Below are 12,642 nucleotides of genomic sequence, written 5' to 3'. Positions count from 1 at the left end.
TTACTAATAAAATAGTGTTTTGTTAACAGCAACACCAGACTCCAGGTGTGTTCTATTGCTGCCTATACTTTTACAGGGTTGTGTGTACGTAACAGTAAGTCCTACCCTGGTTGGTCCTACTGAAGTTCAACACCTCACATTTGTCTGTATTAATTTCCACCTGCTGTTTTTCAGCCTATTTTTCCATTTGGTCTAGATCCAACTGCAAGCCATAGTAGCCTTCAATGCTGTCCACTACACCCCCATTCTTGGTATCTTCCACAAATTTGCTGATCCAGTCAACCACATTATCATACAAATCATTGATATAGATGACAAACAACAACAGACCCAGCATCAATACCTGTGGAACTCCACTAATCACAGGCCTCCAGTCAGAGTAGTAAGCATTCATACCACTCTCTGGTTTCTCCAACAAAGCCAATATCTGATCCAGTTTACTATCTCATCCTGAAAGACAAGTGACTGAACTTTCTTAACCTATCTCCCACGTGGGACCTTCTCAAATGCCTTACTGATGTCCATGTAGACAACATCCACTGCCTTGTCTTTATCCACTTTCCTGGTAACTTCCTCAAAAGGTTAGACATAACCTATCAAACACAAAGCCATGTTGGCCATCCCTAATGTCTATCCAAATATTTATATGTACGCCTCCTTCGAACGCCTCCGGAAACTTTCCTACTGCTGATGTCAGGCTCTCCAGCCTATAATTTCCTTGCTTATTTTTAGAGTCGTTCTTAAACATGGGAACAATGTTGGCTATATTCCAATCCTCTGGGACCTCACCTGTCACGAAGGATGATTTAAATATCTCTGCTAGGGCCCTGGCAATTTCTGCACTTGCCTCCCACAGGGTCCAAGGGGACACTTTGTCAGGTCCTGGATATACTTCCACCCTGATTTGCTCAGGACAGCAAACACCTCCTCCTCTGTGGTGATGTGGGATCTGTCCTAGGGATGGACAGGAAACTCTGTGGTATTGGGGGATTTGCCCTAGGGATGGACAGGAAACTATGTGGTGATGTGGGATCTGCCCTGGTGATGGATAGGAAATTCTGTGGTGATGTGGGATCGGTCCTGGTGATGGACAGGAAACTCTGTGGTTTTGTGGGATCTGCCCTAGGGATGGACATGAAACTCTGTAGTGATGTGGGATCTGTCCTAGGGATGATTAGGAAACTCTGTGGTGATGTGGGATCTGTCCTAGGGATGGAAGGAAACTCTGTGGTGATGTGCGACCTGTCCTAGGGATGGACAGGAAACTCTCTGGTGATGTGGGATCTGCCCTGGTGAAGGACAGGAAACTCTGTGGTGATGAGGGATCGGCCCTAGGGATGGACAGGAAACTCTGTGGTGTTGTGTGATCTGTCCTGTTGAAGGTCAGGACACTCTGTGGTGATGTGGGATCTGCCCTAGGGATGGAAGGAAACTCTGTGGTGATGTGGGACCTGTCCTGTTGAAGGATAGGACACTCTGTGGTGATGTGGGATCTGCCCTAGGGATGGAAGGAAACTCTGTGGTGATATGGGATCTGTCCTACGGATGGACAGGAAACTCTCTGGTGATGTGGGATCTGTCCTAGGGATGGACAGGAAACTCCCTGGTGATTTGGGATCTGCCCTAGGGATGGACAGGAAACTGTGTGGTGATGTGGGATCTGCACTAGTGATGGACAGGAAACTCTGTGGTGATGTGGGATCTGTCCTAGGGATGGACAGGAAACTCTGTGGTAATGGGGGATCTGCCCTGGGGATGGACAGGAAACAATGTGGTGATGTGGAATCTGCCCTAGGGATGGACAGGAAATATTGTGGTGATGTCGGATCTGTCCTGGTGATGGACAGGAAACTCTGTGGTGATGCGGAATCTGCCCTAGGGATGGACAGGAAACTCTGTGGTGTTGTGGGATACGCCGTAGGGATGGACAGGAATCTCTGTGGTGTTGAGGGATCTGTCGTAGGGATGGACATGAAACTCTGTGGTGATGTGGGAATTGTCCTAGGGATGGATACGAAACTATGTGGTGATGTGGTATCTGTCCTAGGGATGCACAGGAAACTCTGTAGTGATGTGGGATCTGTTCTAGGAATGGACAGGAAACACTCTCGTGATGTGGGATCTGCCCTGGTGATGGACAGGAAACTCTGAGGTGATGAGGGATCTGACCAAGGGATCGACAGGAAACTCTGTGGTGATGTGGAATCTGTCTTAGGGATGGTCAGGAAACTCTGTGGTGATGTGGGTCTGTCCTACGTATGGACAGGCAACTCTGTAGTGATGTGGGATCTGTCCTAGGGATGGACAGGAAACTCTGTGGTGTTGTGGGATCTGTCGTAGGTATGGACAGGAAACTCTGTGGTAATGTGGGATCTGACCTAGGGATGGACAGGAAACGCTGTGGTGATGTGGGAGCTGTCCTATCGATGGACAGGAAACTCTGTGGTGATGTGAGATCTGCCCTAGGGATGGACAGGAAACTTTGTGGTGATGTGTGATCTGACCTAGGGATGGATAGGAAACTCTGCAGTGAATGTAAGACTGACCCTATCGATGGATAGGAAACTCTGTGGTGATGTGGGATCTGTCCTAGCGATGGATAGGAAACTGTGTGGTGATGTGGGAACTGTCCTAGGGATGGATAGGAAACTGTGTGGTGATGTGGGATCTGCCCTAGGGATGGACAGGAATCTCTGTGGTGATGTGGGATCTGTCCTAGGGATGTACAGGAAACTCTGCGGTGATGTGGGAACTGTCGTAGGGATGGACAGGATCTCTGTGGTGATGGGGGATCTGTCCTGGTGATGGACAGAAAACTCTGTGGTGATATGGGATCTGTCCTAGGGATGTACTGGAAACTCTGTGGTGATGTGGGATCTGTCCTAGGAATGGACAGGAAACACTCTTGTGATGTGGGATCTGCCCTGGTGATGGACAGGAAACTCTGAGGTGATGAGGGATCTGACCAAGGGATCGACAGGAAACTCTGTGGTGATGTGGAATCTGTCTTAGGGATGGACAGGAAACTCTGTGGTGATGTGGGTCTGTCCTACGTATGGACAGGCAACTCTGTAGTGATGTGGGATCTGTCCTAGGGATGGACAGGAAACTGTGGTGTTGTGGGATCTGTCGTAGGTATGGACAGGAAACTCTGTGGTAATGTGGGATCTGACCTAGGGATGGACAGGAAACGCTGTGGTGATGTGGGAGCTGTCCTATCGATGGACAGGAAACTCTGTGGTGATGTGAGATCTGCCCTAGGGATGGACAGGAAACTTTGTGGTGATGTGTGATCTGACCTAGGGATGGATAGGAAACTCTGCAGTGAATGTAAGACTGACCCTATCGATGGATAGGAAACTCTGTGGTGATGTGGGATCTGTCCTAGCGATGGATAGGAAACTGTGTGGTGATGTGGGAACTGTCCTAGGGATGGATAGGAAACTGTGTGGTGATGTGGGATCTGCCCTAGGGATGGACAGGAATCTCTGTGGTGATGTGGGATCTGTCGTAGGGATGGACAGGATCTCTGTGGTGATGGGGGATCTGTCCTGGTGATGGACAGAAAACTCTGTGGTGATATGGGATCTGTCCTAGGGATGTACTGGAAACTCTGTGGTGATGTGGGATCTGTCCTAGGAATGGACAGGAAACACTCTTGTGATGTGGGATCTGCCCTGGTGATGGACAGGAAACTCTGAGGTGATGAGGGATCTGCCCAAGGGATCGACAGGAAACTCTGTGGTGATGTGGGATCTGACCTAGGGATGGATGGGAAACGCTGAGGTGATGTAAGACTGCCACTATCGATGGATAGGAAACTCTGTGGTGATGTGGTATCTGTCCAAGGGATGGACAGGAATCTCGGGGGTGATGTGGGATCTGTCCTATGGATGGACAGGAAACAGTGTGGTGATGTGGGATCTGTCCTAGGGATGTACAGGAAACTCTGTGGTGATGTGGGAACTCTCCTAGGGATGGACAGGATCTCTGTTGTGAAGTGGGATCTGCCCTAGGGATGGACAGGAAACTCTGTGGTGATGTGGGATCTGTTCTAAGGATGGACAGGAAATATTGTGGTGATGTCGGATCTGTCCTGGTGATGGACAGGAAACTCTGTGGTGATGCGGAATCTGCCCTAGGGATGGACAGGAAACTCTGTGGTGTTGTGGGATACGCCGTAGGGATGGACAGGAATCTCTGTGGTGTTGAGGGATCTGTCGTAGGGATGGACATGAAACTCTGTGGTGATGTGGGAATTGTCCTAGGGATGGATACGAAACTATGTGGTGATGTGGTATCTGTCCTAGGGATGCACAGGAAACTCTGTAGTGATGTGGGATCTGTCCTAGGAATGGACAGGAAACACTCTCGTGATGTGGGATCTGCCCTGGTGATGGACAGGAAACTCTGAGGTGATGAGGGATCTGACCAAGGGATCGACAGGAAACTCTGTGGTGATGTGGAATCTGTCTTAGGGATGGACAGGAAACTCTGTGGTGATGTGGGTCTGTCCTACGTATGGACAGGCAACTCTGTAGTGATGTGGGATCTGTCCTAGGGATGGACAGGAAACTCTGTGGTGTTGTGGGATCTGTCGTAGGTATGGACAGGAAACTCTGTGGTAATGTGGGATCTGACCTAGGGATGGACAGGAAACGCTGTGGTGATGTGGGAGCTGTCCTATCGATGGACAGGAAACTCTGTGGTGATGTGAGATCTGCCCTAGGGATGGACAGGAAACTTTGTGGTGATGTGTGATCTGACCTAGGGATGGATAGGAAACTCTGCAGTGAATGTAAGACTGACCCTATCGATGGATAGGAAACTCTGTGGTGATGTGGGATCTGTCCTAGCGATGGATAGGAAACTGTGTGGTGATGTGGGAACTGTCCTAGGGATGGATAGGAAACTGTGTGGTGATGTGGGATCTGCCCTAGGGATGGACAGGAATCTCTGTGGTGATGTGGGATCTGTCATATGGATGGACAGGAAAAAGTGTGGTGATGTGGGATCTGTCCTAGGGATGTACAGGAAACTCTGTGGTGATGTGGGAACTGTCGTAGGGATGGACAGGATCTCTGTGGTGATGGGGGATCTGTCCTGGTGATGGACAGAAAACTCTGTGGTGATATGGGATCTGTCCTAGGGATGTACTGGAAACTCTGTGGTGATGTGGGATCTGTCCTAGGAATGGACAGGAAACACTCTTGTGATGTGGGATCTGCCCTGGTGATGGACAGGAAACTCTGAGGTGATGAGGGATCTGCCCAAGGGATCGACAGGAAACTCTGTGGTGATGTGGGATCTGACCTAGGGATGGATGGGAAACGCTGAGGTGATGTAAGACTGCCACTATCGATGGATAGGAAACTCTGTGGTGATGTGGTATCTGTCCAAGGGATGGACAGGAATCTCGGGGGTGATGTGGGATCTGTCCTATGGATGGACAGGAAACAGTGTGGTGATGTGGGATCTGTCCTAGGGATGTACAGGAAACACTGTGGTGATGTGGGAACTCTCCTAGGGATGGACAGGATCTCTGTTGTGAAGTGGGATCTGCCCTAGGGATGGACAGGAAACTCTGTGGTGATGTGGGATCTGTTCTAAGGATGGACAAGAAACTCTCTTGTGATGTAAGATCTGCCCTGGTGATGGACAGGAAATTCTGTGGTTATGTGGGATCTGTTCTAAGGATGGACAGGAAACTCTCTTGTGATGTAAGATCTGCCCTGGTGATGGACAGGAAACTCTGTGGTGATGTGGGATCTGTTCTAAGGATGGACAGGAAACTCTCTTGTGATGTGAGATCTGCCCTGGTGATGGACAGGAAACTCTGTGGTGATGTGGAATCTGCCCTAGGGATGAACAGGAAACTCTGTGGTGAGGTGGCATCTGTCCTAGGGATGGACAGGAAACTCTGTGGTAATGTGGGATCTGCCCTACGGATGGACAGGAAACTCTGTGGTGATGTGGGACGTGTCCTAGGGATGGACAGGAAACTCTGTGGTGATGTTTGATCTGTCCTAGGCATGGACAGGAAACACTCTGGTGATGTGGGATATGCCCTGGTAATGAAAGGAAACACTGTTGTGATGTGGGATCTGCCCCAGGGATGGACAGGAAACTCTGTGGTGAGGTGGGATCTGCCCTGGTGATGGACTGGAATCTCTGTGGTGTTGTGGGATCTGACCTGTTGAAGGACCGGACACTCAGTGGTGATGTGGGATCTGTCCTTGGGATGGACAGGAAAAACTGTGGTGATGAGGGATCTGCCCTAGGGATGCACAGGAAACTGTGTGGTGATGTGGGATCTGCACTAGTGATGGACAGGAAACTCTGTGGTGATGTGGGATCTGTCCTAGGGATGGACAGGAAACTCTGTGGTAATGGGGGATCTGCCCTGGGGATGGACAGGAAACAATGTGGTGATGTGGAATCTGCCCTAGGGATGGACAGGAAATATTGTGGTGATGTCGGATCTGTCCTGGTGATGGACAGGAAACTCTGTGGTGATGCGGAATCTGCCCTAGGGATGGACAGGAAACTCTGTGGTGTTGTGGGATACGCCGTAGGGATGGACAGGAATCTCTGTGGTGTTGAGGGATCTGTCGTAGGGATGGACATGAAACTCTGTGGTGATGTGGGAATTGTCCTAGGGATGGATACGAAACTATGTGGTGATGTGGTATCTGTCCTAGGGATGCACAGGAAACTCTGTAGTGATGTGGGATCTGTCCTAGGAATGGACAGGAAACACTCTCGTGATGTGGGATCTGCCCTGGTGATGGACAGGAAACTCTGAGGTGATGAGGGATCTGACCAAGGGATCGACAGGAAACTCTGTGGTGATGTGGAATCTGTCTTAGGGATGGACAGGAAACTCTGTGGTAATGTGGGATCTGACCTAGGGATGGACAGGAAACGCTGTGGTGATGTGGGAGCTGTCCTATCGATGGACAGGAAACTCTGTGGTGATGTGAGATCTGCCCTAGGGATGGACAGGAAACTTTGTGGTGATGTGTGATCTGACCTAGGGATGGATAGGAAACTCTGCAGTGAATGTAAGACTGACCCTATCGATGGATAGGAAACTCTGTGGTGATGTGGGATCTGTCCTAGCGATGGATAGGAAACTGTGTGGTGATGTGGGAACTGTCCTAGGGATGGATAGGAAACTGTGTGGTGATGTGGGATATGCCCTAGGGATGGACAGGAATCTCTGTGGTGATGTGGGATCTGTCATATGGATGGACAGGAAAAAGTGTGGTGATGTGGGATCTGTCCTAGGGATGTACAGGAAACTCTGTGGTGATGTGGGAACTGTCGTAGGGATGGACAGGATCTCTGTGGTGATGGGGGATCTGTCCTGGTGATGGACAGAAAACTCTGTGGTGATATGGGATCTGTCCTAGGGATGTACTGGAAACTCTGTGGTGATGTGGGATCTGTCCTAGGAATGGACAGGAAACACTCTTGTGATGTGGGATCTGCCCTGGTGATGGACAGGAAACTCTGAGGTGATGAGGGATCTGCCCAAGGGATCGACAGGAAACTCTGTGGTGATGTGGGATCTGACCTAGGGATGGATGGGAAATGCTGAGGTGATGTAAGACTGCCACTATAGATGGATAGGAAACTCTGTGGTGATGTGGTATCTGTCCAAGGGATGGACAGGAATCTCGGGGGTGATGTGGGATCTGTCCTATGGATGGACAGGAAACAGTGTGGTGATGTGGGATCTGTCCTAGGGATGTACAGGAAACTCTGTGGTGATGTGGGAACTCTCCTAGGGATGGACAGGATCTCTGTTGTGAAGTGGGATCTGCCCTAGGGATGGACAGGAAACTCTGTGGTGATGTGGGATCTGTTCTAAGGATGGACAGGAAACTCTCTTGTGATGTAAGATCTGCCCTGGTGATGGACAGGAAACTCTGTGGTTATGTGGGATCTGTTCTAAGGATGGACAGGAAACTCTCTTGTGATGTAAGATCTGCCCTGGTGATGGACAGGAAACTCTGTGGTGATGTGGGATCTGTTCTAAGGATGGACAGGAAACTCTCTTGTGATGTGAGATCTGCCCTGGTGATGGACAGGAAACTCTGTGGTGATGTGGAATCTGCCCTAGGGATGAACAGGAAACTCTGTGGTGAGGTGGCATCTGTCCTAGGGATGGACAGGAAACTCTGTGGTAATGTGGGATCTGCCCTACGGATGGACAGGAAACTCTGTGGTGATGTGGGACGTGTCCTAGGGATGGACAGGAAACTCTGTGGTGATGTTTGATCTGTCCTAGGCATGGACAGGAAACACTCTGGTGATGTGGGATATGCCCTGGTAATGAAAGGAAACACTGTTGTGATGTGGGATCTGCCCCAGGGATGGACAGGAAACTCTGTGGTGAGGTGGGATCTGCCCTGGTGATGGACTGGAATCTCTGTGGTGTTGTGGGATCTGACCTGTTGAAGGACCGGACACTCAGTGGTGATGTGGGATCTGTCCTTGGGATGGACAGGAAAAACTGTGGTGATGAGGGATCTGCCCTAGGGATGCACAGGAAACTGTGTGGTGATGTGGGATCTGCACTAGTGATGGACAGGAAACTCTGTGGTGATGTGGGATCTGTCCTAGGGATGGACAGGAAACTCTGTGGTAATGGGGGATCTGCCCTGGGGATGGACAGGAAACAATGTGGTGATGTGGAATCTGCCCTAGGGATGGACAGGAAATATTGTGGTGATGTCGGATCTGTCCTGGTGATGGACAGGAAACTCTGTGGTGATGCGGAATCTGCCCTAGGGATGGACAGGAAACTCTGTGGTGTTGTGGGATACGCCGTAGGGATGGACAGGAATCTCTGTGGTGTTGAGGGATCTGTCGTAGGGATGGACATGAAACTCTGTGTTGATGTGGGAATTGTCCTAGGGATGGATACGAAACTATGTGGTGATGTGGTATCTGTCCTAGGGATGCACAGGAAACTCTGTAGTGATGTGGGATCTGTCCTAGGAATGGACAGGAAACACTGTGGTGATGTGGGAACTCTCCTAGGGATGGACAGGATCTCTGTTGTGAAGTGGGATCTGCCCTAGGGATGGACAGGAAACTCTGTGGTGATGTGGGATCTGTTCTAAGGATGGACAGGAAACTCTCTTGTGATGTAAGATCTGCCCTGGTGATGGACAGGAAACTCTGTGGTTATGTGGGATCTGTTCTAAGGATGGACAGGAAACTCTCTTGTGATGTAAGATCTGCCCTGGTGATGGACAGGAAACTCTGTGGTGATGTGGGATCTGTTCTAAGGATGGACAGGAAACTCTCTTGTGATGTGAGATCTGCCCTGGTGATGGACAGGAAACTCTGTGGTGATGTGGAATCTGCCCTAGGGATGAACAGGAAACTCTGTGGTGAGGTGGCATCTGTCCTAGGGATGGACAGGAAACTCTGTGGTAATGTGGGATCTGCCCTACGGATGGACAGGAAACTCTGTGGTGATGTGGGACGTGTCCTAGGGATGGACAGGAAACTCTGTGGTGATGTTTGATCTGTCCTAGGCATGGACAGGAAACACTCTGGTGATGTGGGATATGCCCTGGTAATGAAAGGAAACACTGTTGTGATGTGGGATCTGCCCCAGGGATGGACAGGAAACTCTGTGGTGAGGTGGGATCTGCCCTGGTGATGGACTGGAATCTCTGTGGTGTTGTGGGATCTGACCTGTTGAAGGACCGGACACTCAGTGGTGATGTGGGATCTGTCCTTGGGATGGACAGGAAAAACTGTGGTGATGAGGGATCTGCCCTAGGGATGCACAGGAAACTGTGTGGTGATGTGGGATCTGCACTAGTGATGGACAGGAAACTCTGTGGTGATGTGGGATCTGTCCTAGGGATGGACAGGAAACTCTGTGGTAATGGGGGATCTGCCCTGGGGATGGACAGGAAACAATGTGGTGATGTGGAATCTGCCCTAGGGATGGACAGGAAATATTGTGGTGATGTCGGATCTGTCCTGGTGATGGACAGGAAACTCTGTGGTGATGCGGAATCTGCCCTAGGGATGGACAGGAAACTCTGTGGTGTTGTGGGATACGCCGTAGGGATGGACAGGAATCTCTGTGGTGTTGAGGGATCTGTCGTAGGGATGGACATGAAACTCTGTGTTGATGTGGGAATTGTCCTAGGGATGGATACGAAACTATGTGGTGATGTGGTATCTGTCCTAGGGATGCACAGGAAACTCTGTAGTGATGTGGGATCTGTCCTAGGAATGGACAGGAAACACTCTCGTGATGTGGGATCTGCCCTGGTGATGGACAGGAAACTCTGAGGTGATGAGGGATCTGACCAAGGGATCGACAGGAAACTCTGTGGTGATGTGGAATCTGTCTTAGGGATGGACAGGAAACTCTGTGGTGATGTGGGTCTGTCCTACGTATGGACAGGCAACTCTGTAGTGATGTGGGATCTGTCCTAGGGATGGACAGGAAACTCTGTGGTGTTGTGGGATCTGTCGTAGGTATGGACAGGAAACTCTGTGGTAATGTGGGATCTGACCTAGGGATGGACAGGAAACGCTGTGGTGATGTGGGAGCTGTCCTATCGATGGACAGGAAACTCTGTGGTGATGTGAGATCTGCCCTAGGGATGGACAGGAAACTTTGTGGTGATGTGTGATCTGACCTAGGGATGGATAGGAAACTGTGTGGTGATGTGGGATCTGCCCTAGGGATGGACAGGAATCTCTGTGGTGATGTGGGATCTGTCATATGGATGGACAGGAAAAAGTGTGGTGATGTGGGATCTGTCCTAGGGATGTACAGGAAACTCTGTGGTGATGTGGGAACTGTCGTAGGGATGGACAGGATCTCTGTGGTGATGGGGGATCTGTCCTGGTGATGGACAGAAATCTCTGTGGTGATATGGGATCTGTCCTAGGGATGTACTGGAAACTCTGTGGTGATGTGGGATCTGTCCTAGGAATGGACAGGAAACACTCTTGTGATGTGGGATCTGCCCTGGTGATGGACAGGAAACTCTGAGGTGATGAGGGATCTGCCCAAGGGATCGACAGGAAACTCTGTGGTGATGTGGGATCTGACCTAGGGATGGATGGGAAACGCTGAGGTGATGTAAGACTGCCACTATCGATGGATAGGAAACTCTGTGGTGATGTGGTATCTGTCCAAGGGATGGACAGGAATCTCGGGGGTGATGTGGGATCTGTCCTATGGATGGACAGGAAACAGTGTGGTGATGTGGGATCTGTCCTAGGGATGTACAGGAAACTCTGTGGTGATGTGGGAACTCTCCTAGGGATGGACAGGATCTCTGTTGTGAAGTGGGATCTGCCCTAGGGATGGAAAGGAAACTCTGTGGTGATGTGGGATCTGTTCTAAGGATGGACAGGAAACTCTCTTGTGATGTAAGATCTGCCCTGGTGATGGACAGGAAACTCTGTGGTTATGTGGGATCTGTTCTAAGGATGGACAGGAAACTCTCTTGTGATGTAAGATCTGCCCTGGTGATGGACAGGAAACTCTGTGGTAATGTGGGATCTGCCCTACGGTTGGACAGGAAACTCTGTGGTGATGAGGGACGTGTCCTAGGGATGGACAGGAAACTCTGTGGTGATGTTTGATCTGTCCTAGGCATGGACAGGAAACACTCTGGTGATGTGGGATATGCCCTGGTAATGAAAGGAAACACTGTTGTGATGTGGGATCTGCCCCAGGGATGGACAGGAAACTCTGTGGTGAGGTGGGATCTGCCCTGGTGATGGACTGGAATCTCTGTGGTGTTGTGGGATCTGACCTGTTGAAGGACCGGACACTCAGTGGTGATGTGGGATCTGTCCTTGGGATGGACAGGAAAAACTGTGGTGATGAGGGATCTGCCCTAGGGATGCACAGGAAACTCTGTGGTGATGTGGGATCTGACCTAGGGATGGATAGGAAACTCTGCGGTGATGTAAGACTGCCCCTATCGATGGATAGGAAACTCTGTGGTGATGTGGTATCTGTCCTAGGGATGGATAGGAAACTGTGTGGTGATGTGGGATCTGTCCTAGGGATGGACAGGAAACTCTGTGGTGTTGTGGGATCCGCCGTAGGGATGGACAGGAATCTCTGTGGTGATGTGGGATCTGTCCTAGGGATGGACAGGAATCTCGGGGGTGATGTGGGATCTGTCCTATGGATGGACAGGAAACAGTGTGGTGATGTGGGATCTGTCCTAGGGATGTACAGGAAACTCTGTGGTGATGTGGGAACTCTCCTAGGGATGGACAGGATCTCTGTTGTGAAGTGGGATCTGCCCTAGGGATGGACAGGAAACACTGTGGTGATGTGGGATCTGTTCTAAGGATGGACAGGAAACTCTCTTGTGATGTAAGATCTGCCCTGGTGATGGACAGGAAACTCTGTGGTTATGTGGGATCTGTTCTAAGGATGGACAGGAAACTCTCTTGTGATGTAAGATCTGCCCTGGTGATGGACAGGAAACTCTGTGGTGATGTGGGATCTGTTCTAAGGATGGACAGGAAACTCTCTTGTGATGTGAGATCTGCCCTGGTGATGGACAGGAAACTCTGTGGTGATGTGGAATCTGCCCTAGGGATGGACAGGAAACTCTGTGGTAATGT

Source organism: Hemitrygon akajei, chromosome 10 (genome assembly GCF_048418815.1).
Source record: "Hemitrygon akajei chromosome 10, sHemAka1.3, whole genome shotgun sequence".
Classification (NCBI taxonomy): domain Eukaryota; kingdom Metazoa; phylum Chordata; class Chondrichthyes; order Myliobatiformes; family Dasyatidae; genus Hemitrygon; species Hemitrygon akajei.
Note: the sequence above shows the minus strand (reverse complement) of the source record.